The sequence below is a fragment of the Fundulus heteroclitus genome, unplaced genomic scaffold, assembly GCF_011125445.2.
Source record: "Fundulus heteroclitus isolate FHET01 unplaced genomic scaffold, MU-UCD_Fhet_4.1 scaffold_56, whole genome shotgun sequence".
Classification (NCBI taxonomy): domain Eukaryota; kingdom Metazoa; phylum Chordata; class Actinopteri; order Cyprinodontiformes; family Fundulidae; genus Fundulus; species Fundulus heteroclitus.
In genome coordinates this window covers 1,173,191-1,197,851 of record NW_023396989.1, presented here as the reverse complement: position 1 = coordinate 1,197,851, position 24,661 = coordinate 1,173,191, and the positions used below count along the sequence as shown (strand labels likewise).

The 24,661-nt window shown below is 43.3% G+C and overlaps 1 protein-coding gene and 1 long non-coding RNA gene across 2 annotated transcripts in view; both read left to right on the top strand.

Moving 5' to 3' along the window:
• Window positions 1-24,661, top strand: part of LOC105922418 (M1-specific T cell receptor alpha chain-like) — a 571,536-nt gene that overhangs the window by 447,858 nt on the left and 99,017 nt on the right. The gene's annotated exons all lie outside the window — the stretch shown is intronic.
• On the top strand, window positions 19,268-20,802 carry LOC118561118. The gene is made up of 3 exons (XR_004929776.1): window positions 19,268-19,809; window positions 20,390-20,542; window positions 20,790-20,802. It is a non-coding gene; the product is annotated as an uncharacterized LOC118561118 (long non-coding RNA).

The following is a 24,661-nucleotide window of genomic DNA, read 5'->3' as shown; positions in this document are numbered from 1 at the left end:
TTATTTGTCATTTTGTAGGCACAGAGTGCGTAAAGAACGAACTTTCGTTTGCATACAGCTTGAAAATTTCAGTGAATTGCTGTAGATTTCAGAATAAAGTAACTTTGGATAAAATTACAGGATAAAGCGCAGCAGTGATTTCACAGTACAGCAATTGAAATGTAAACAGTGTAGGACAAATGTGGTACAGAGTCCAGTTATAGCTTCAGCAGTTCAACAGTCTGATGGCAGCAGGGAAAAAGCTTTTGCAGAACCTGGTGGACCTGCAGCGAATGCTGCGGAACCTCTTCCCAGAGGGCAGCAGGGAGAACAGTCCATGGTGGGGGGGTGAGGGGTCTCTGATGATGTTACGGGACACACAGCGCTGAGATGAGATGTCCTTAATGGAGGGAAGAGGAGCCCCGATGATCCCTTCTGCTGTCCTCACCACTCTCCTCACGTTCTTCCAGTCGGCGGCACTGCAGCCTCCACCCCACACAGAGAGACAGCTGGTCAGAATGCTCTCTATGGTGCTTCTGTAGAAGGTCTTAAGGATGGGCGGGGGCAGGCGGGCTCTCCTCATCTTCCACAGGAAGTACAATTGTTTCTGTGCCCTCTTCACCAGTGATGTGGTGTTCACAGACCAGGTGAGGTTGTCTGTGATGTGCACCCCCAGGAACTTGGTGCTGCTGACAACCTCCACAGCTGAGCTGTTGATGAGCAGTGGAGTGTGGTGAGGCTGGTTCTTCCTGAAGTCGACGATGATCTCCTTCGTCTTCTCCACGTTCAGGATCAGGCTTTTGTCTCTGCACCAGCCCACCAGCTGCTCCACCTCCTCTCTGTAGTCCTGGTCGTTGTCGTCTCTTATCAGGCCCACCACCGTTGTGTCGTCAGCAAACTTCACGATGTGATTGGTGGTGAACCTGGGGACGCAGTCGTGTGTCATCAGAGTGAACAGCAGGGGGCTCAGGACGCATGCCCTGAGGGGAGCCCGTGCTGAGGGTGATGACATCAGAGGTGTTCTGACCGACCTTGACAGACTGAGGTCTGTTGGTGAGGAAGTCTAGCAGCCAGTTGTGAAGGGGTATGCTGTAGCCCAGATGTTCCAGTTTTCCCACCAGATGCTGTGGGATGATTGTGTTAAATGCTGAACTGAAGTCCAGGAACAGCATCCGCACATGGGTGTTCTTCTCCTCCAGGTGTGCCAGGCTCAGGTGAAGAGCGGAGGAGATGGCGTCCTCAGTGGAGCGGTTCCTCCGGTAGGCAACCTGGAACGGGTCGAGTGTTGGGGGTGACTTGAGACGATGTGTTCCTTTACCAGCCTTTCAAAGCACTTCATCATGATGGGAGTCAGTGCAACAGGCCGGTAGTCGTTAAAGCAGGTGACTTGAGGTTTCTTCAGCACCGGAATGATGGAGGCAGACTTAAAGCATGCTGGCACTGTGGCTTGGTCCAGCGAGGTGTTAAAAATGTCTCAGCCAGCTGACCTGCACACTCCTTGAGCACCCGCCCAGGTATGTTGTCGGGACCTGGGGCCTTCCGCGGGTTGACTCTCCTCAGGGTCTTCCACACGTCAGCAGTGTCAAGGCAGAGGACCTCCTCTTCCTGATGGGGAACAGCTTTTACTGCTGGAGTGCTGTTTAGTGCCTCAAACCTTCCAAAGAAGATATTTAGTCTATTAAGGAAGTCAACTTTACCCACTGGGGGGGAGAGCGTGTTGTATTCGGTGATCGCCCGTATGCCTTTCCATATGCTCCTGGTGTTGCTGTCGTCATGGAAAAGCTCCTGGACTTTCTTACTGTGGTTCCGCTTCGCTAGCTTGATGGCACGGTTCAAGTTGGCTCTCGCTGTCCTCAGTGCCTCCTTGTCACCAGACTTGAAGGCTGAGTTCTGTGCTTTTAGTGCTCGACGGACCTCCACAGTAATCCAGGGTCGTTGGTTGGCTCGGGTGATGAAGGTCTTTGTGGTCCTGACGTCCTCAATGCATTTGTTGATGTAGGCTGACACAGTCATGGCATACTCATCAATGTCGATCTTGTCCTCATAAGTTGCTGCAGCTTTGAACATGTCCCAGTCAGAGCACTCAGAACAGTCCTGGAGCGCCTCCATTGCTCCCTCAGTCCACACCCTCACCTGCCTCACTGTAGGTTTAGCTCTGATCAGCAGGGGCCTGTATGCAGGAATAAGCATCACAGAGAGATGGTCTGAAGTGCCCAGGTGGGGGCTGGGGGCTGCCTTGAATGCGCCTTTAATATTTGTATAAACTAAGTCTATGGTGTTCTCTCCCCGAGTTGCAAAATCCACATGTTGGTAGAAATGAGGGAGAAAGTTTTCATATTTGCCTGGCAATGATGAAAACCGCCTCTGTGTGTGCAGATTGCATCTCAGAGATTGTCCGATATAGAACACTCATGGCCTCTTTTTTATTAGTGCTGGGAGGCACGTAAACCGCAGTGATGATGACAACAGTGAACTCTCTAGGCAGATAAAAAGGTCTGCAGCTAATAATCCTAGACTCGATGTCCGGAGAGCAAAAACTTGTGACTAATCTAGCATTTTTACACCAGGTGTTATTGATGTAGACGCAGAGTCCGCCTCCTCGGGTCTTACCGCTGAGTTCTTTGTGTCTGTCGGCGCGGAAAGTAGCTAGCCCCTCCAGGCTAACGGTGTTGTCCGGTGTGGTGTATTTACCCCCATGATTGTCCCGAGTTGGTACGGTCCTAGTAGTTTGGACGTGCGGGCGCTCTTCCTGTGTTGGCCGGCTGTTAGCACAACAATAAAGAAACACGGACCCAGCTCGAGCCTCCTGTTTATTAAGACACTACATACGGGATTGATGAGGTGAGCCATGTTTCGGTCAAGATTAGAGCGCAGCAGTCCCTGAATTCCCTCTTTGCAGAGAGCTCGAGTTGTAGGTGGTCTATTTTGTTATTCAGTGAGCGGACGTTGGAGAGCAAGATGGATGGCAGTGGCGATCTGAATTGCTAAGCCTCTGCGGCACCCGCGCTTCTTCGGCCGGCTACACCGCTTCCGCTTCGCTCTCCACCGGCATGAGCAGCTCGTCGAGTCCACTGCCTCACAGGCCCCCGGGACTGGTACCCGTAGTACTCCAAGACTGCGTAAACAATCGAGCGTAGAAGTGGTTATAAGTCCAAAAACACTACATGACCGTAACTCCAGTAAGCGCTGGCAATCGTGAACTGATCGGCTGGGTGGATGAGTGGTTTCCAGCGAGTTTGGCTGCATTTTTTATGAAAATATCCGCGAATTGTAGTGGAGCTGTAAGCTCAATGCCATATGTCAGCATGAGGTCTAAATTATGAAGGCAAGAGTGCGTCAGTTTATGCATATTTAAAGTAAAACTAAATGAATCTAGGATAGTTTTAAATGCTACACTAAGGTTATCACATTCTGTGTCAACATGAATGTTAAAATTCCCCACTATAATAACCATGTCAGTGTTTAACACCAAGTCAGATAAGAAATCTGACAACTGATCCAAAAACTAGGAGTCAGGGCATGTTGGATAATACAAAACAACAAACAGAAGAGGTTTTATTGCTTTGCAGTTTGGATGAGGAAAAATGAGTGTTAAATGTTCATCAAAAGAATTGTAGTTATTAATTTGATTGGCACTAATAAATATATGAGACTAAAAGATGGTTGCTACTCCTCCTCCTCTCCCCATAGATCTGGGAATGTGGAAATTTAAATAATTAGAAGGAGTTGACTCATTTATACATAGTCCTCTTGCAGCCAGGTTTCTGCGAGACAAAATAAATCATATGATTATGAAAAATTGATTCATTAACTAACAAAGACTTTTGAGGAAGAGACCTTATATTTAATAAATTACATTTTTTATTTTTATTTTCTTTGGTTTAAGGTGAGCCATATTGATTTTTATTAAATTTTTTATGATTTGCACGTTTTAGTTCCGTTTTTGATCTGTTCAGTTTTGGCCGTGGGAAAGACACCGCCTCAATAGGGTAAAGGGTGGGTAACAGTACAGAAGCTGCAGAGAGGTGTGTTAAACTACGGCTCTGCTTCCTGGTCTGGACCCTGGGTTGTCAGCATTTAGGAGAACTAATAAATCCAGCCAGATTCCTAAAAGGAAGAGCTGCACCATCCACAGTGGGATGAATGCCGTCTCTGCGGATTAGACCAGGTTTTCCCCAGAATGTTTGTTAGTTATCGATGTGGCCCACATCGTTTTCATGACAGCACAAAACCAGCGGTTGAGTGATGACATGCGGTTAAACATGTCATCACTGGTCAGATCAGGAAACCGTCTGTAGTTGATTGGAAGCTTCATCCCTGCGACTTTTTTCCCCCGACGTCTAACCCCCGTTGACGTCGGCCCATTGGTCCTTGTTCTTTTCCCGTTTTAATCTTTCCATCATTTACCGTCCTGGCTCTAAGAACCAGAAACCAAACGCCCTTCCTACATGCCCCACAAGACATAGACCTTGAACCAGCCCCAATCCTTCCACCCACCTACACCTTCAGGGCCCTCCATTGGGAAATAGAAAACGTTATCTCCTGAGCACTACAGGATGAACCAGACCCGCGCAATGGACCCCCCCAACCGGACATACGTTCCCCTGTTTCACCAGTCCTTATACCATAGAGTCCATCATAAGCCTCAAAGCGGTCCATCTCCGCCTCCCTCCACACTCCCGAGTTTATCCTGCATTCCACGTCTCCCAAATCAAGCCCATGCTCTCTTGCTTGTTGTGCCCTTCGGCTGAGCCACCTCCACCCACCCAGGACAATCAGGGACGCCAGATCCAACGGATGGTGGACTCCCGTCGACAGGGTAGAGGTTACCAGTACCTCATCAACTTAAGGACCGTGATCCCGAGGACTGGTCATGGGTGCCAGGTTCCGCCATCACCGACATCATCAACATTCTGCCCAATCCTCCTGAGTAGAACTGGCTTGTCATGTTAGTGGTCGGCTGCTGCCGTGTGGCAGTGATCAAGACAAATCACATACGACTTGATATGGAAGGTCTGTAAGAATATGGCTGCTTAAAATGTTACCTAACTATTGTCGATTTCTACAAGTATGAGAACTTTTGGGAGGTTACAAAACTCCACCCTTTTGCCTTTACTAGGCAAAAGGGTGCAAGTCAGTTGACTCAAACTTTACCTTCCCCTTTCTTGACCCAGTAGGTGACATCCAGCAGGCCACTTCCTCATTTCCTCGGGCAGCTGCATAACTGTCATCAGACTTTCTTCTTGCAAGTCATCCTCTGCACTTTCTCCTACTTTTACTGGCCGCCAGGCCCTTACACTCAGGTTTTGGATCAGTTGTCAGATCCTTATCTGATTTGGTGTTGACAAGGTTATTATAGTGGTTGATTTCAACATTCATGTTGACACTGAATGTTATAACCTTAGTGTAGCCATTAAAACTATCTTAGATCCAATTGGTTTGGCTCAAAATGTGCATAAACCGATGCACTATTTGCTTCATACTTTAGACTTTGTGCTGACATATGGGATAGATTGTGAATAATTAACAGTATTTCCTCACAATTCTGTCCTATCTTTTTAAAATAACCTTTAAATTTAATCTAGCTGAGTCAGGTGGTTTTTTCCACTGTCTCTTCATGCTTGCTCAGTATGAGGGATTGCAGCAAAGCCATGTACAATGCAGATGACTCTCCCTGTAGCTCTACGCTTCTCCAGGAGTGAATGCTGCTTGTTGGGACTTTGAAGCAATCAACTGGTTCCCTTATATAGAAAATTTTTGACCAATCTGTATAATATGATTGATTTTGACTTTGTAAAGTGCCTCGAGATGACATGTTTCATGAAATGGCGCTATATAAATAAAATCGAATTGAATTGAATTAAATATGTGCGGGCTAAGCTTAAACCCTTGAGCAATCGGGTATAACTGAGCATTTTACCTCTCTAGGTAAATGCAAATAAATGTTGTGACTCTTTTGCCAACGGAATGCTGAAAAATGCGGAATGGAGATCAATCACGATGAAAAAAACGCGCTTCTGGTGGTATTGAATTTATTGAGTGTTTGGGTTTGGAAAATCCGATCCTGCGTCTGTTATTATCTTGTTTATTTCTCTTTAGTCATGAGCAAGGCGGTATTTGGTTTTATCTGCTTTCACAACCGGAAAAATTGGAGTGTTGCATTGACTTTCTACTTCCACCAGCACACCTGCTTGCATCAATCCGTCAATGGTTTTCTGAATGCCTTGTTCTGCCTCTGGTTTTAATGGGTATTGCTGGCCGTGCATTTGGTTTTATTTGAACTGACACTGGCTCTGCAGATTTTACTAAGCCCACATCTGTGTCATGTTTGGACCATAATTGCTCAGAGACATTTTTTAGCATGTCCTGCATTAATGGTTGATCTTCAGAGGAACCATCTTCCTCAGACTGATCTTTTAGATCAACAGGCACTGTCACAACTTGTGGTTTTGCTGTCATTGTTGCTTCACATAGGATCTTGATCATTGTTCCATCACATGATTGTGAAATTAATGGGTTATCTGTTTCTTCCCATGTTGCTTCAGTTGCAAGTTTCATCATTGGTCCCAGATCTTTTGCATGAAATCCTTAATTTACAAACAACATTACGTGTGGTACTGATTCTGGAACATTGTACCACTCTGAAATGAAATCATTTTATTTCACATTTAAAGCTGCACCTTGGTCTCCAATAACAATGCATTGTTTTTCAAGATTAACTGTTCTGTCTTTTATAGAACTGTCCAATTTTTCTTGAAACTCCATGATCTTTGAAATGTCATAGAACATGGTGCAATGGTAATCTAGAAAAGGTTTTCTGGCTTCTGGAATTTGAGCTTTAATGTACCAGCCCCATTTAACTACATCTTCAATTGGGCCAGAAATGTCTCCTAGCCAATAAACATTAGCTTCATGTGGTTGCATGTACATTTGAAAATCCATGTTTGAAAATCCATAATTGGTGTTTGATCGGATACAAGGATTGGTAATTTTATCTCATTATCATCAGTTGCCAGTCGTACAGGAGTTGTCATTTGTATTAGCTGTCTTATTCCCGAGAATCCTACTGTTGAAATTAATTTATCAGACATGGGGAAGTGCTTTGCATAATTTAGACTTATACACGTGTAAGCTGCTCCTGTATCGACCAGCATAGGTTTTTCTTTATCTTCAATTAAATTCTTCACATAGGTTCATTTTCAGCACCGTCACTTACGACTGGGCACTGGTTCTCCCCTGTGAGGTATCTGGGCCCCCATAGTAACCAAAATTTGGTGGGTTCACAGGATGTCTCCTTGGACCCGGAGGGAACCGGCCACGCGATTGCCTTTGGTTAAACCTTAGGTTTTGTTGCCTCTTGGGCAATGCTCGGCACGATGTCCAAGTTAATTGCATGTCCAGCATACTCCTATTATTCCAGGTGCACCAGGCCTGCCTCTGTTAGCCCAGGCGGGACCTCTTTGTTGTCGCCCGCAAGGTCCGTATGGCTGTGAGTTAAATGATTGAGGATAGACATTCACCACCAGTTGTTGTAGCTGGGTGGATTGAGTAACCGGACAACTCCTTTGTGCTTGATTTGTCACATCAGGTACAGGTTCTGAAAAACCTTGGGGTGGCGTTACATGTTCAGTCACTTTAATCATTGAGTCTTGGCTTTGTTTTTTCCTTGCAGTTCTCCAAGCTGCATTTGTGCAAGTTTTCTTTGTATGTTCTTATTCAATTCAATTCAATTCAATTCAATTTTATTTATATAGCGCCAAATCATGAAACATGTCATCTCAAGGCACTTTAAAAAGTCAAGTTCAATCATATTATACAGATTGGGTCAGATTATACAGATTGGTCACAATGTCCTATATAAGGAAACCAGTTGATTGCATCAAAGTCCCGACAAGCAGCATTCACTCCTGGGGAACCGTAGAGCCACAGGAAGAGTCATCTGCATTGTACATGGCTTTGCTGCAATCCCTCATACTGAGCAAGCATGAAGCGACAGTGGGAAGAAAAACCACCCATTAACGGGAAGGAAAAACCTCCGGCAGAACCGGGCTCAGTATGAACGGTCATCTGCCTCGACCGACTGGGGTTACAGAAGACAGAACAGAGACACAACAAGAGAAACAAAAAAGCACAGAAGCACACATTGATCTAGTAATCTGTTCTACATTAGATGGTAGTAGCGGGTGAGCCGTCTTCTCTGGATGATGTCACAGTTAACAGAACGCCAGACCAGGTGTACCTACTATGAAGAAAAAAGAGAGAGAACAGAAAGTTAAAGCAGAAATGACAACACATAATGCATAATTGAAGAACAGTAGAACTCAATAGAGTGAGAAAATTACATCCTGATATACTCCAGTAGCCTAAGCCTATAGCAGTAAAACTATAGAGGTAGCTCAGAGTAACATAAGCCACTAGTTATAATTTTTGTCAAAAAGAAAAGTTTTAAGCCTAGTCTTAAAAGTAGACAGGGTGTCTGCCTCACGGACCAAAACTGGGAGTTGGTTCCACAGGAGAAGAGCCTGATAGCTAAAGGATCTGCCTCCCATTCTACTTTTAGAGACTCTAGGAACCACCAGCAGACCTGCAGTCTGAGAGCGAAGTGCTCTGTTAGGAACATACGGGGTAATCAGAGCTCTGATATATGATGGAGTTTGATTATTAAGGGCTTTATACGTTAGAAGAAGAATTTTAAATTCTATTCTTGATTTAACAGGAAGCCAATGAAGGGAAGCTAAAATTGGAGAAATATGATCCCTCTTGTTGATTTTCATCAGAACTCTTGCTGCAGCATTTTGGATCAGCTGAAGGCTTTGAACTGCATTTTGTGGACTTCCTGATAGTAAAGAATTACAATAGTCCAGCCTTGAAGTAACAAATGCATGGACCAGTTTTTCAGCATCACTCCTGGACAGAATGTTTCTAATTTTGGCGATATTCCGGAGGTGAAAAAAGGAAACTCTGGAAACCTGTTTAATATGGGATTTAAATGACATGTCTTGGTCAAAAATAACACCAAGATTTTTTACTTTATTACCAGAGGCCAGGTTAATGCCACCCAGATTAAGTGATTGGTTAAGAAGTTTATTTTTTGAGGACTGTGGCCCAAAGATTAAAACTTCGGTCTTGTCAGAATTTAGATGCAGGAAATTTAAAGTCATCCAGCTTTTGATGTCATCAAGACATGACTGCAGTCGAAGTAATTGATCGGATTCATCAGGATTTATGGATAAATATAGCTGAGTATCATCAGCATAACAGTGGAAATTAATCCCATGCTGTCTGATAATTTTGCCTATCGGAAGCATATATATAGTAAAGAGAATTGGTCCAAGGACTGAACCCTGTGGTACTCCACAGGTGACCCTAGAGTTTGAGGAAGATTTATTATTAACATGAACAAATTGGAATCTGTCTGACAGATAAGATTTAAACCAGCCTAATGCTTTCCCCTTAATCCCTACAGTATGTTCAAGTCTTTGTAGGAGAATATTGTGATGAACTGTATCAAACGCAGCACTGAGATCTAACAGGACAAGTATAGACACAAGTCCATTATCTGAGGCCATGAGAATATCATTAGTGACCTTCACCAGAGCTGTTACAGTGCTATGATGAGCTCTGAAGCCTGACTGAAACTCCTCAAGTAGGTCATTGCTTTGTAAATGTTCACAAAGTTGATTAGCAACTACTTTCTCAAGAATTTTAGATAAGAAAAGAAGATTAGATATAGGTCTGTAATTTACTAACTCATCTTGATCAAGAGAAGGTTTCTTAAGTAAAGGTTTAATAACAGCTACTTTCAAAACCTGTGGTACATATCCATTTACTAAGGATAGATTAATCATGTCTAAAATAGTGCCACTGATCAAAGGGAATATGTCCTTAAACAACTTGGTTGGGATTGGGTCTAACATACAGGTAGAAGGTTTAGATGAAGCTAAAATTTTAGATAGCTCAGAAAGCTCTACTGCTTCTAAACAGTTCAAACACTGCGCAGATTCTAAAGATTCCTCCAATGCTGCCTCACTTACTGAGGACGAGGTAATCATGTTTGGGAGGATGCCAATTATTTTATTTTTAATGGCATCAATTTTATTTATGAAGAATCCCATAAAATCATTACTACTAAGAGCTAAGGGAATGGATGGATCAACAGAGCTGTGGCTCTGGGTAAGTTTGGCAACTGTACTAAAGAGAAATCTAGGATTATTTTTATTCTCTTCAATTAATGATGAAAAATATGCTGCTCTAACTCTGCGGAGGGTCTTGTTATACAACAATAGTCTGTCCCTCCAGATTAAGTAGGATTCCTCTTGGTGCGTAGAGCGCCATTTTCTCTCCAATTTCCTAACATTGTGCTTCAAGGAACGCAGCTCTGAATTAAACCAGGGAGCCAGCTTCCTGTGAATAATCACCTTCTTTTTCAAGGGAGCTACATTGTCTAATGCAGAACGCAATGAGGAAGTCAGATTGTTAGCAAAGGTATCGATTTGTGAATGGGAAGAAACAGCAATGCTGCCATCTACAGGGCATTTTTGCAATACTGAGGATATTAAAAAGGGGACAGACTCTTTAAGTTTTGATACAGCATTATCCGATAAAAATCTACTATAATGGAACCCTCTTTTTGGGGTGGAGAACTCAGTTAGATTAAACTCAAATGTTATTAAAAAATGATCAGACAGGACAGGGTTGTGAGAGAATACTGTTAATTCTTCACAATCAATGCCATATGTCAGCACAAGGTCTAAAGTATGGAGCCGAGAGTGCGTCGGTTCATGCACATTTTGAGCAAAACCAATTGAATCTAGGATAGTTTTAAAGGCTACACTAAGGTTATCACATTCAGTGTCAACATGGATGTTAAAATCACCCACTATAATAACCTTATCAGTATTTAACACCAAATCAGATAAGAAATCTGACAACTCATCCAAAAACTGAGTGTAAGGGCCTGGTGGACGATACAAAACAACAAACAGAAGAGGTTTTATTGCTTTGCAGTTTGGATGAGGGAAACTGAGGGTTAAATGTTCAAAAGAACTGTAATTATTAGTTGGCCTGGGACTAATTAATAAATCAGACTGAAAAATAGTTGCCACTCCTCCTCCTCTTCCCACAGATCTGGGAATGTGGAAATTTGAATAACTGGAGGGGGTTGACTCATTTATACTAACGTAGTCCTCTTGTAGCCAGGTTTCTGTGAGACAAAACAAATCAATCTGATTATCAGAAATCAATTCATTAACTAACAAAGTCTTCGGAGGGAGAGACCTTATATTTAATAGACCACATTTAATTCTTTTATTTTTTGGCTCAAAGTGATCCGTATGGATTTGTATTAGATTTTTATGATTTGTTCCTTTTAGATCAGTTTTTGATCTGTTAAGTTTTGGCCGTGGGAAAGACACCGTCTCAATAGGATAATGGATGGGTAACAGTACAGAAGCTGCAGAGAGGTGTGTTAAACTACGGCTCTGCTTCCTGGTCTGGACCCTGGGTTGTCAGCATTTAGGAGAACTAATAAATCCGGCCAGATTCCTAGAAAGAAGAGCTGCACCCTCAAAAGTAGGATGGATGCCGTCTCTCCGGATCAGACCAGGTTTTCCCCAGAAAGTTCTCCAGTTATCAATGTAGCCCACGTCGTTTTCTGGACACCACCTAGACAACCAGCGGTTGAATGATGACATGCGGCTAAACATGTCATCACTGGTCAGATCAGGCAGGGGACCAGAGAAAATTACAGAGTCCGACATAGTTTTAGCAAACTCACAAACCGAAGCAACACCAACTTTGGTGATCTCTGATCGGCGTGACCGGGTGTCATTACCGCCAGCGTGAATAACAATTTTGCGGTATTTACGCTTATCCTTAGCCAGTAGTTTTAGGTAGGATTCTATGTCGCCTGTTCTGGCCCCTGGTAGGCATTTAACTATGGTCCCTGGTTTCTTTAGTGCCACATTTCTCATTATGGAGCTGCCAATAATTAAGGTCGGCTCCTCGGCGAGACTGTCGCTCAGAGGGGAAAATTTATTAGAAACGCAGATGGGTTGGTGGTGATCTGGGGTCTGTAATCTAGAGCTATGCTTCCTACGAACTGTCACCCAGCCAGCCTGGTTACCAGGCTGCTCGGGTGCTACTGCTTTAGGTTCGCTACGTGAAGTTACTCTATGCGGCTCCGCGCTAGCAAAATCCTGTTCTGCAATCTTTATTTCTTCTCTTCTGTACTTCTCCACTGCATGTATCACATAATCACGGAACTCTCTATGAGGTATTGATGTCAGAGCCACCAAATCCTCGAGCCTGCTTCACATTGGAGCTGGCATTGCTTCAATGATGGAGTTTCGGAACAGAGTTGTAAGCACAGGGCTTTTATCACCTTCCTCATCTGTTTCCTGTTTCCATCTCTTCATCTGCTTTGCGATGTAAGTGGCTGGGTTTTCTGTGGCATCAAGAGGATCTCCTTTTAATGCCTTCCGATCAGTTTTCGTTGGGAATTCTTTTCGCAGCACTCCCCACAGGGCTGTGCGAAATAAATTGAATCCGATTCCATCTGCCCACTGTGGGAGCATCCACGCAATACGTTCCTTTAAGATGTTTTTCATAGCAGGTGTTCCCAGGCACTGTGAAAAAACAGCTTTTATATCCCCGATTGCTAACATTTTCTTGACAGTTTCTTCTTCAAACACCTTTATCCACTTGCTGGCACCGTCGTGGATTAATCTGCCAACCAAGTCGACCAAGTCTTGAGATGTCCATGGAACACAATGAGCAACATTCCCCTTAACAAGAATAGGTAACTGCTTGTTATCTGTGTACTTATCAGGTGGTTGTATGTTTAGTCTGTCTCTCAATTTATAATCAGATCTCCTGCCATTATCTGCACCTTCTGTGTCTAGATCCGCTGCTGGGAGGTCACAGGCATTTCCATCTAAAAAATTATATTTTGTGGCATGCTCCTCTATCTCATGTTCTAAACCTTCAATCACGGTTCGATTAATTTCTCTTTGTAAGTCTAATCCTTCTTGTTTATTTAAATGTATCCAGAACCTGTCGATCTTTGGCCTTGTAGTGTGTTCGGCATAACAATCTATTATATTTGTAACCTCTCGGGCACATGGATGTTTTCTTTGTTGTACTGCAATGCTTAGCTGCCAAATTCTATGCGTTTAAAGGGGAATCTGAGTTTATTGGGCCTGCATTACTCTAGTGTGTTGCAACTGAAGCAGCTGGAGATCCTGACTTATGCATAGCCGATTATACGTTTACTGGGGTGGCATTATTTTGTTGTTTTCCAAGTACATTTTGGTGAGGCGACACTCTGGCGTTCGTAACACTGACTTGCAAGTGTGTTTAGTGTTATTCTTTGCCTTGTAATCCATGATTCTGGTTTCCATTGGCTCACAAAGAGATGCATCAAAACTGCCTGTTTCAGGCCAGGGCGAGTAAACCTGTGTCCTTCTATTCCACTTTTTAGAGATTTTCTGAATTTCTGAAGCATATTCAGGGTAATTTAACCCAATAATAACGATAGGAATGTTTGCCATTTTGCTCTGTATTAGTTTAGTTAAACCAAAATTAAGAAAACCAAATTAAGATGTACCACGGGGTTAACTTTTCACGCAGACTTCCTTTCCTAAGTTCATGTGTTTCCCTTTCGGTGGGGCTGCGCTCAGGAGGACAGGCTCTGTTCTCACTCTCAGCTAAAGCAAAGGGAGGGAGGGAGGGGGAGAACTGTTTGTGTGTAAGATTCCTTTGGGCGAGGGAGAACTGTGTGAGTATTTCTTGGCGAAGCTTACTGCAAGTCTAAAAATAACCCAGGGTGCCTGCTCCTTGTTTAATATAGTAATATAGTAATAGTAATATCATCTTTATTGTCAATGAAACATACATTGAAACATACATTACAACAAAATTTGTTTTCTGATTTTAACCCATCCCCGTTGGAGAGCAGTGGGCTGCCATGTGTGGCGCCCGGGGAGCAGTCGGGGGTTGGGGATCTTGCTCAGGGACCCACAGTGCAGGCAGTTGGGATCGAACCTGGTACTTGCATCCTTCTCAGAGCGCAAGCGGCCAGCGCTCCCCCATCAGATGGCTCCCTGTCTCACTGACAGGCAAACTAGCAGGCGGGCTCAAAGACCCTACTGCCGAAAGTTTTGGCACCGGTCAAGCCACTACAGGATAGGATCCAACCCTCAAACAGCCCTAAAAGACTCCGACCAGCCTCTCACAATGCCTCTCACAATCAACCTCTCACAATGATTTTTTGATTCTAAAAAGTTATATATGTTAGACAAACTTCAGCTAGACCACAAAGGTCAGATCTGTTCAATATCCAACGTCACATTAGCGCTTTAACGGGGAGACCGATTCAAGCAGCTGGGAGTAAACAAATCATTTCCAACACAATTCCTGTCGTCAATTGTGTTGGAATTCCATACCATTCCGCATCTTTTTGCATGTTTAAGAACACCCTTTCCACACGTGGGAAATTATGACTGAAGCCAAACAGAGGAGCCACCTCTCCCACTTGTCAAACAAACAAAACACTCTTCCCAAATCAAACCTCACAGGCGGCAGTTTTATCATTAACAAGCAGAGAAAGAGAGAGAGAGAGAAGTATAAAAAACATACTCACACTCTGTCCTTCTCTGCGCCTCTGTGGCCCGGCGCAAGTGGCCAGCTCGCGCTGCGGGCCCTACGCCGCCTCGGGAAGAGAATTTCTCATTTCTTCAAAAATTTAACTACTGAACCTTAAAATAGAACGAAGACTCGTGGGACGAAAAGGCTTCTCTGATTGCAAATGGAGAACTTTAATCATAATCACACAAACAAATGGTGTGAGCAAAAGTTCTGATTACATACAATGGACATGCCTTTTTATAGCCCACAGATGTGTGTGCGTTACAATAAGGATCTGTGTGTATCCACTGCCCAGCAAACACGTCCAGGTGGGGCCCATGTGGTTTTTAATGTTTCTTCCTTTTTTGTTTTCACACAGGTGAATTCTACTTTCATATTGATACACTAATGTCAAACCAAATACTATATGTGCTTTGTTATTTTATTATTATATGTATAGCGTAATGATGTTGTACACTTTTTATCTAGTTAATCTGTTCTAACATCATCACGCTGTGGATTTAGTAGCTTTTAAGAGCTTTTTTTTTTTAAAAAAACATGTTTTTCTAAGATGTCTTGCAAACAAAGGATGCTAAGAATTTAGTATTTCATGGCCTCTATTAACAAACTTTAGAAGGGGATATAAATTACCATAATTCTCAATTCAGTCACTAGGGGGCAGTGAACACGAGACAGGGGAACGTTTATAATGTTGATATTTTAATAATTTCACAACTAAATTAGTATCTTTTACGATCACCCAAGCTAATTAAACAAATACGAAAATGGTCTGTAACATAACTAAACCTTGGATCGTCCAGTATCATCGATAGTCTTGCTATCTGACCACGCTTAGCCGGAAGTTACCAGGCGCCATTTTGTGCACATAGCCTATTTAACCGTGTTCCGGCGTCATTGGAAGGACGTTTTTTTTTTATCCTTGCAACGGACGGTATCTTTCGGACGACATACAGGTAAGAATGCCTCTACATCTAATAAATACTGTTTTTCTGGAAGTAACTAGTGCAGGAGCTAGGTTTAAAGTGTCTGTTGCAGGTATACTTTAGAGAATTCTAGGGGTTTGTATCAGCAGCAACAAAAAAAGCCACAGTTAACTGTGACCACGATCGCAACGTGGTCACTAGGCCGAGCCAGCTGCTACCGCCGTCGGCTCGGAGCTTCGGCTCTGCGGCACATTCTATCGTCTTAAGGGAATCAGAGCTGGATTTGCAGTATTAGACCTTAGTTGTTTGTGCTGTTTAGTGTATTTCTTTTTTTTTGTTTTTGTCTTTTTTGGCAGTCGGTATTTGACCGAAAGTTAAAAAGGGCCGAGTAGACCACAACGCCGACCATTTTTAACGCGCGTTAATGTTTTTTTTTTTCCCTCGCTGCGCTCTCTGGACTTTTTTTTCTTTCCCCTCGACGCGGGCCAGTGAGCGCGCTCACTGTTTCCAAGTCTGATTATTTCATGCGACTTAATTTTTTTTTCTATATGCGGGGTTGCTGTTCATTCACTTTGTTTCTGAAAATGAAGTCGCATTTTGGCTCTCAAATAAGTGACGATGCAGTGTATATAACCAGCTGAAATCCCTCCGCCTTATAATGCACACATTGATGTAGTCACCTCTGTGATGCGATATAGGCCTACTCAAAACAAATCTAGCTTCGCTTAACATGGACTTAGATCTGTGATTAACCCCAGAAATTTTTTTCTAACCAAATCATTTGCAGTTGTTGGTTGGAGTTCATCTGCTGTGTTTAACGTAGTTGAAGTTTCTTTTTTTAGAAATAATGTCTTCAGAAAGAACAAAATGGAGGAGAATAAAGGCAAAAGCAGAGCAACATTTGCTTGAGCTTGAAAATAAGTCTATGGCTTTGTTGGCAGATAATTCTGCAGAGGAACATTTGTTTACCCTCAAAAAGGAGTCGGCTGGTTTGTTGGCAGTTAATTCTGAGAACATCGATTCCATCGACACTTTCTACGATGCTTGTGATGAGAATTTATCAATTAGTCATGAAGACGGAAATTCCACTGATGTTTTTTATGACTGTAACATTCCATCATTTGATCATATTAATGAAAATTGGGATTCATATGATATGCCAGATAGTGACTGTGATTTCCATGGAGATGAATATGCCGACATGGTAGATGACGACGATGTTTCATATGGGCTTGCAGAGTGGGCCACAGAATTCAACATTTCACAAACAGTGCTGTCTGCACTTTTGAAAATCTTGAGCAGAAAGGGCCTTGATGTCCCAATGGATGCCAGAACTGTTATGTCCACTGACACTTCCTGCAAAGTCACAACTTTGGCTGGGGGATCCTACTATAACTTTGGGCTTGAACATGCTCTCATATCTGAGCTAAAATCTTTAGAGCATTTTAAAGCGACTGATACACTCACACTTCGGGTTAATATCGATGGAATACCCTTATTCCACAGCTCTAGTGTGAGTCTGTGGCCTATTCTGGGTAGAATTAAGGAAATTCCAGAGTGTGGTGTGTTTGTAATTGGAGTGTACTCTGGTGCATCCAAACCCACAAATGTGCAGGAATATTTACAAGAGTTCATAGAAGATTTGAAAACTATTTCTCAGAGGGGTATTGTTTACGGTGGTGCACATTTCATGATAGCAGTACCCGATGCTTTTATTTGTGATGCACCTGCTCGCGCCTTTCTTAAATGCTCCAAAGGCCATACAGGCTACTATGGATGTGAGAGGTGTACTCAAAAAGGCCAGCACAAGGATGGAAGGGTGTTTTTTTCCTGAGGTATCAGCAGAGCTCAGGACAGATGAGCAATTTAGCAGGCAGGCCTATCAAGAGCATCAACTGTCAGTGTCCCCCTTAAATTGTCTAGGTATAGGTTTAGTTACCAGTTTTGTGTTGGATTACATGCACCTTGTGTGCTTGGGGGCAATGCGTAGGCTCATATTTCTTTGGTTGAAGGGGCCGCTAAAATGCAGGCAATCTGGGAAATCTTTCGTTGTCATGTCAGCTAATCTGGTTTCTCTTAGGCAATATTTACCAAGCAATTTCGCAAGGAAACCACGATCCTTGTTTGAATTCAGCACATGGAAAGCTACGGAGCTTCGTCAATTTTTGCTGTACACTGGGCCCATTGTCCTCCTCAATAATATACCTAGTAGAATATACAGAAACTTTTTACTTCTATTTGTTTCTATGAGAATTCTTCTTGGTCCTCGGTTATGTTCTCCTGACAATTGCGACTATGCAGAGGAGCTTTTGAAGCTCTTTGTAACAGATTTTGCTTCAATTTATGGCCCTGAATTTGTCAGCTATAACATCCATTCATTGATCCACCTAGCTCAGGATGCATGACATTTTAGCCCCTTGGATGGTGTTTCAGCTTTTCCCTTTGAGACATTCTTAGGTAAACTGAAAAAACTTGTCCGTCGACCACAAAACCCAGTCCACCAACTCGTCAGGCGCATCCATGAGAAGCAGAAAGTGACAAGCAAAAAGTCCACACCAGTGTTTACCCCACTGAAACGGCTACACTTTTCTGGACCAATGATTAATTCAGTTGGTACTTGGGAACAGTATAGATCTTACAATGATGGACAGACGCTGATCTCCTCTTCTCGTGGCAACAACTGTTTTTCTGTTGGGGGAAATGTTGTTATTGTGCTAAACATATTGTCACATTCCGGAACCGTGAAAGTACTGTGTAATTCCTTTGAAAACGCCCAACCGTTTTTCACCTATCCAGTGGACTCCTCACTTGTTGGAATTCTTTTTGTCTTCAGTTTATCTGAACACTTGCAGCTACTACCTGTGGAGGACTTAAAAACAACAATGGTTCTGTTACTACACAAGACTGGATATGTGGCATTGCCACTCCTGCACTAGCGTGCTACCTATTTTATTTATTTTTTTGTTATGCATGTATGAATTTCTATTGATGTGTATTTTTTATTTTTTTTTAGCATATTGCCTTTTGCAATTGTTGATTTTGATAATGGTGGAGGATTGGTAGTGATTCCGACCAAATGGTTTGTCGGGCCTGAGGAGGATGAATGCTACTGGCCACCAGCAAGAGTTAACATTGCAAAGGCGGTCACAGAGCAACATGACCCACACTTTGACTGGACAACCTACACGTTGACTGTCAAGAGGAAAGCAGGTAGTGTAACCATCTTTCTTAATTAATGTATGGTATGATCCGACAAGAAGAGCTCACATTGATTTGGTTACAATTTGTTCTCCAAAATAAAAGTAATTGTAATTCTTTCTTTTGTGTCTCTCGGACAGCAACATACGAGGTAGCTCGTATAAAATTAGTTGAGTTTGAGCAGAACACAAATGTCCCGACAGTCTGATTCTGCGGAGAACATGGGAAGGGGAAAGCGCAGAAAGAAATAAGGCTGTTTGGATTATGCATGCATGTTAGTGTCGTCTCCCAGCACCACACACACCGACAGTCTATGGAAACACTGATGTCTACATTATATGATTATATGCACAACTGTGCATATAACTGATTGTGTTATATTTTACAGGTCTAGGAAAGTGGTGTTGTCCAGCGAGGAAGAGGATGACAGCCCTACACCTCCACTACCTCCATCCACCCTCGGGTATGTACTGACACCTCGTCTGCCTCCATGCTCTCTCAGCTCTGTGCTGACACCTCCATCCTCCCTCAGGTCCGTCCCGACGCCTCCATCGCTGTCATCCACCCACAGACCTACACCTCCTCTGCCTCCATCCACCCTCTGGTCTACACCTCCAGCCCCCATCAGGTCTGCCCCGACACCCCCTTTGCCTCCATCCATCCTCACATCCCATCCTGACACAGTGATGCGAGCGAGAGAAACTGATTAGAATGTGTACTTTTCATTTGGCCTGTTTAATTGTCTGATTCAGGTGTCTGTGCTGACATCTCCTTTGCCTCTATCCAACTGGTCTACAATGACACTTTTTTGCTTTTATTCTTCCTTAGGTCAGCCATGTCATCACCCGAATCCCTGCCAACGAGGGACATCCTTTTACGCATCCTCGAACTTCTTGAGGAACTTAAAGAAGACAATCGAGCCACTAGAAGGATGCTACAAGCGCAGCGTGGCAACGGTGGCAACACCCTTTCTTTTATCCCAGATGGTTTCCCCCTAAAGACAGTTAGAGAAGTCGAAGAAATGGAGGAGAAACTGTCTGACCCAAGCTTCATGTCTGACCTGGTATGTATGTATGTAAAGTCTAGGCTAGTGAAATTTCATTCAGTTTTTTTGGGGGCGTGGCAGTAAATCTGATTTGAGCTGCAACAAATCGTCAATAAGTTGAACAGTAATCAATAATTCAATTAATTGGCTGTTATAGCTTTGGTAAAGCAAAAAATCCCTAATTCTATTATTTCAGCTTCCTAAATAAGAATATTTCGGTCTTCTTCATTTCGGTTCATTCATGGCCATAAACTGAGTATCTCTTTCTGTGGACAGAACAAGGGATTTGAGAAGTATCAACATATTTCAAAATGTTTTAACATTTCATGATTATAGCAACCAGTCTATTAATTGTTCAAATAATCAACAATTATACAGTAATGCATACCAGTAGATTAATCAACAATAAAAATAATCTAGATCCCAAGTTTTTCTTTTTGTCAAGTTTACCACCGGTCCTTTGCCACATGTCTCTCCCCTTTCTCCACCCCTTTCCTGTCAGTCTACTGTCAATAAAAGCGAGCCATTAGAAGGTGCAAAAAATAAATTAAAAAAATTATTTAACTTTGTACTGACTCTGTTCTCCCTTAGATCACAGCAGTGGCAGACATTGGAGGGAGCACTGTGGATGAGGCCACAAGACGGATGATGGTCTTCATCATGGACCATGACCTGTCAAGGCTGTATAATTTTGTGGGCCGGAATGGCAAGCGGGAATTCCGGTCTTTAAAGCTGTTTGAAGTTATATTTGGTAAGTGCATAATGGATAATTAATAACTGTAATATAGTAACTTTTGTCAAGATAAATTTACACTAATTTATTGGCTATGGTTATTACTGAAATGCCATTTCAGTCATGCTAGAAAGCTTAATTTAATGTAATTGGGATATTAAAGTGATCAGTTTATGGTGAATATCACTTCAACATGATTGACTTTACAATCCTTGCTGAGAGTGTTGTTGGCACATGTGAAGTGACCGTAACATGTTTCTTGCAGGAGCTTTAAAGAAGAAGAACAGCCTAACCAGCCAGATAACCAGGAAGGATGTGGAGAGGGCAGTGTCAAAATAGCTGATCGGATCAAGGGACAGGGGAGACAATAGACATGCCAGACAGGTCCGTCCTTCTCCCTCCTTCTCCCACTAGATCCACTTCTCGCTTAGCCGAAGAAAATTTGTTATGGGACCATTTTTTTTTCTCTTCCATTTTTTTGTCTTGTATAAAACATTCATAATCTGTATCATATTGTGTGTATTATGCATCTGTAAAATACATATTATGCTTTTGAAATAATAAAAAACCTTCAACAATGACATGGCATTTTTATTTATATAGTGCATAGAGGCAACTCGCAGTTGACTGCATCAAAGTCTTCACAAGCAGCATTCACAAAAATAATACATATTACAAAAATAACACAAAATGACCCCCTCCAAAATTAAATAGCCTGTAATAATAAAGGCTATACAGTGTAGGACATAAGGACCCATAATCAGCCTAAGGTCCAGTGTGGGTGAAAACTGGGTTGCCCATGTGGGGCCCATGTGAAACCCACCCTCCGCCCATGTGGGCTTGCCCACAAGGGGCCACCATGGAACCCACTGACAAAACTCACCAGCCCACATCCAACCCGCATGGGCCCCTCATGGGTGTGTTGGCAGGGTGGTGTGTATTGCAAACTCATAGTGTCCATGTGCTTCCAGATTTTGCCAGACATGGTCCTCATTTCTGGGAACAGTTCAGCTCAAAGCACAAAAACAGACAGATTAATCTTACTAGTTGACAGACCTTTGGACACTACAGATAAACAGTGTAAAGGGTCACCGTCCAGAGGTTTTCTCATGTTCTGGTTTGTACTCCCATTACCTGGCTGCCAAGGACAATCAGATATTTCCCAATCTCTGCATCCTCTGCCCGGCTTGGTAACACCAAGGGAGCGTTGGAGTAAAACTGGAGCACGAGGAAGCGTCAGGGATAGAATCCAGTGACTTTTGAACTGTAATGTCCTAATCTTCACGGAAACATGGTTAAACAGCGGAATACTGGACAATGCTATTGAGCTAGCGGGACGTCATACATTCCGGCCGGACAGAACATCAGATGGCTCCAGTAAGACCAGAGGTGTGGGACTGTGCATTTACATTAACAAAGCTTGGTGCACAAACTCTGCTATTGTTGGGAGACATTGTTCAGCTAACCTCGAGTTTCTCATGGTTAAATGCAGACCGTTCTATCTGCCACGGGAGTTCATTTCCACTATTATCACTGCAGCCTAAATTCCCCCGGATGCTGATGCTAAGTCTGCTATGAAAGAAAATCATAAAAATGTAAAGTCAGTGCTACCGAAATTTCACCAGCATGTTTCCTCCACACCAGAAGAAACAAAACTTAAGACCACGTTTACACAACTGTGGCTGGAGCTTACATTGCGACACCCCTCCCCCACCTGGGTCAGTCAGATCACCTTTCTTTGTTCCACACCCCCAAATATGCATCTCTCATCAATCGTGCAAAGCCATCAGTGAAGACCATCAAGGTGTGGCCTGCAGGAGCAGATTCATCACTTCAGGAAAGGTTTCTACACACAGACTGGAGGATGTTTGCTTCTCAAGCCACCAGTGGCTCTCACACAGACATTGACTGTTACGCCTCCTCTGTACTGGATTATATTAATACCACCATTGACAATGTTACAACTCAGAAGCAGATCACCACATACCCAAATCAGAAGCCAACTTCTCCCCTTTAATCCTAAGTAGGAGGTCGCTGACTTTAAAACATTTTGAATACATTTTCGATCCCACTGGAAGCCGCTATCTTGGCCACAGTGGGTGAAACTGGGGGGTCCCTGTCACACCCATGTTTTTGTTTAGTCCGTCCGTCCGTCCGTTGTCTTCCTCTTATCCGGGGTCGGGTTGCTGGGGTAGCAGCTTCAGTAGGGAGGCCCAGACGTCCCTCTCCCCGGCCACTTGGGCCAGCTCCTCAGGAGGAATCCCAAGGCGTTCCCAGCAGAGAGACATAGTCCCTCCAGCGTGTCCTGGGTCTTCCCCTGGGCCTCCTCCTGGTGGGACGTGCCCTGAACACCTCACCAGGGAGGCGTCCAGGAGGCATCCTGACCAGATGCCCGAGCCACCTCAACTGGCTCCTCTGGACGTGGAGGAGCAGCGGCTCTACTCTGAGTCCTCCCTGGATGACTGAGCTCCTCACCCTATCTCTAAGGGAGAGCCCAGACACACTACAGAGAAAACTAATTTCAGCCGCTTGTATCCGGGATCTCGTTCTTTCGGTCACGACCCAAAGCTCGTGACCATAGATGATGGTAGGAACGTAGATCGACCGGTAAATCGAGAGCTTTTGGCTCAGCTCTCTCTTCACCACAACGGATCGGTACAGCGCCCGCTTCACAGCAGACGCTGCACCAATCCGCCTGTCTATCTCCCGCTCCATCTTCCCCTCATTCGTGAACAAGACCCCAAGATACTTGAACTCATCCACTAGGGGCAGCACATCCTCCCCAACCCGGAGGAGCACTCTACCCTTTTCCGGTTCAGGACCATGGTCTCGGATTTGGAGGCACTGGAGGTTTTTGTTTAATATTTAGTATTTAGTTGGTTTTTCTCTCTTAACGTAGATTGCTTCCTTCACGCCCCTTTCAAACCATCTGTCTTCTTTGTCCAAAATGTGAACATTTTGGTCCTCAAAAGAGTGTCCTTTGTCTTGTCCTGAGGAGGTAGCTCTCCTGTGTTGAGCCATGCGTCTGTGGAGAGGTTGTTTGGTTTCTCCAATAAAAAGATCAGAACATTCCTCACTGCATACACCACTCCACTCATCTTAGGTTTGGGGGTTTTGTCCTTGGGATGCACCAGCCTCTGTCTGAGGGTCCTGTTTGGTTTGAAATGTACTGGGATTTTTTGTTTGGAGAAAATCCTCTTGAGTTTTTTTTTAAAGAAAAACCAACTTTTAACAGAGGAGGAGGCCTTAGGTTTCAACTCTCAAAAACTTACAACACAGCTATAGGATTAATTCCGGCCAACCATCACCTCAGTTCTCACCCTCATTCGGGTGATCAAAATATTGTTCCTTTAAGCCAAGCCAATAACGACCCTGACGACTCCTTGTTACAGAGGAGTGGACCAGTTTCCGTCCAATCTGCTGGCTTAATGGCTTTAACGACCGCCCATTACTAAGGGGTGGTCCTGTTTCTGTTGAATCTGCATGTTATCTAAGCCATTACAAGGCCTTTGTTTGGCAGTAATATAAAGCTTGGTACTCCACATTACTCCAGACTTTTTGAACTGAGAAAGCTTCCTGGAGAGGAAGCGAAACATCGTCAACTATGGAAAACAAGTCCAGTTGCTTTGTTTTTTACCTTTTTTTGGAATGACCATGACCTGGATGACTGAGAATCTTCACCAGCATATTACAATCAAATGCTTTTGGTAATCACTCAGTTATTGCATTTTTTTGTTATCTGAGGAACACAAAAGTGGCAGGTTGTACAGTTTTCATTGTTTCACATTGAAAATATGGGTTTGCTTTCATCAAAAAGTGCACTCAAGTTGAGGAAGTCATTACGAAAATCCTTGCCAGAACTCCAAAACAGACAATTGCTCAGGTCTTTCCCCATTGTTAAGTAAACATATGTTCTTCCTGGTAAAGTTTTTGAGCCACATACTAATATTTTTAAAGACATCAGAGATCTATCAATCATTTAAAAGTGGAGCAGAGTTGTTCTCATACTCATGCACAACTGAACCCAGTTTTGTCATCTAAACATTTCTACCCAATCCCAACATTTGGATGTCGGTGCAATAATGTCTCCCTGAATGGAATATTAATCATTGATAATGAATAAGAGTTAATCCATCG